Here is a 1,774-nt window from a genome sequence, read left to right on the forward strand (position 1 = left end):
ACAGAAAAGCCCCCTGCTGCAGGGAGGGGACCCAGGTGGATAGCCATGGAAGCTTCTATGTCTAGGGGTTAATGGGTGCCCAGCTAACTTCCCATGGGTTGGTTGGAAAAATTTGGCCTTTGCAACATCCAACATTTTAAACTCCAGGGTTCCCCCTCATTTCCCCCTCTCTGTGTGTCCAGCCTGTGACCGGGCCCTTTGTTCTTGCTTTGTCTGAAGCATGGAAGCAACCATGCTTGGGTAAAAATTGCTGTTTAATATTTTAACCCTGCTGATTTGGCTTCTGTAATTATTTGCTTGCTAAAATAATAGAAAAGTTATTTTTATTTTCTGAACTTACATAAGTTATCCTATTGGATGGAATACTCCATTGATTGTGGTTTGAATATCCCATTGATTGTGATCTTACTGGTCTTTCGAAGCACACTCCTCTGCACCTGGAGACCAAGACAGCACAGTTACTCTGAGCTGCCTCAGTGGCTCCAGGTACTGTGTTTCCATTGACTCAGTGGTCCCAAGACCCAAAACTATAATTAATCTTTGCAGATAACTAACTTGCTCAATCTAAGCTTCTGTAACCAACTGCTTTTTGCAAACCAGGTTCCTCATTCCAAACCTCGAGATGTAACCAATACCTTTGTGATATTTGCCTGTGTAAGTCTGATGTTTCAGCCAAGGGGGCGCTATGAGATTCGGAGAGCATTTGCCCCTTCATAGTTGCCAGCTTATGAAGTAAATGTGGCTCCTTCATTCGACTTCCTGAGGCGTCCTGTGTGATTCGCGGGGTACATTACAACATGTCCACTGGTCCCGCTCACGCCTGCAGGGTTCAGCTGCATTTCCTTTTACCCCAGTCGCGTCCCCAACTGCCTAGCTGCTTCTCACTCCTCAGTATCGAAGTAGGCCCCACCGTAACCTTCAAAGGTAGAAGTGCCAAAGCCCTTCTGATACTAAAACAGCCTGTCTACCAAGGTAAAGGGCAAAGCTGGCTCTAACTCCCCACGCCTTCCACCTGGTAACAGCGTTCCCATGAGGTGGGTGGCAGAGACTGGTGAGCTGCTAAACAGACCACTTCCTCTTCTCTCTGGGCCCTCACAGCTACACTGCCTCCCGTCCTCCCCACAGTTAGGCACCAGATGGCGTTCTAGCCGGGGAATGTCAGCACAGGCAGGCACACCCGCCCAGACCTGGCCCATCAAAACCTCCACGTCTGGCCCAGGCCCAGGCTGAACACGGAGGCCTCCAAGGCTGCAGGGAAGGGCAGAGCCAGCCACTGAGCAGAAATCTGCATGGGGCGTCCCACAGGTGAGCAATAAAATTCTATTGAATTAAGCCACTGAGATTTTAATTGTTATTAACAAATGATGTTATTTTAATTATAGCAACGGTGGGTAGCAATGAAGGTTTATTAATATACTTTATTTAAAAAATCTTTGAAGGGGGTAGGATGAAGGAAGGCGAGGAGAAGAATGGATTTTGAGGGGTCCTTTCCTCCGCACATTTAACAAGTGTTTATGGAGGATTTATGTGGCTAAGGTCTGAGGATACAAGGACGTCACCCAGAAGAAAGCAGGCAGTTGTGCTAAGAAATCATTCTCATACAGCACGCAGAGTCCTGGGATAGAACTATAGCTTGTGGGGGGTGGGATACAGGACAGGGTTGCCAGTTGGGGGGAAAAAAGGAACAACTTTTCCAGGGCATAGGAGGATGCCCCTGGCCTGGGGCAGCGCCATCTATAGTTGGGCAGGGAGAGGTTGGGTGGGAAGGACTACT

This window comes from Pipistrellus hanaki (genome assembly GCF_964339955.1).
Source record: "Pipistrellus hanaki genome assembly, chromosome: 8".
NCBI classification, from domain to species: domain Eukaryota; kingdom Metazoa; phylum Chordata; class Mammalia; order Chiroptera; family Vespertilionidae; genus Pipistrellus; species Pipistrellus hanaki.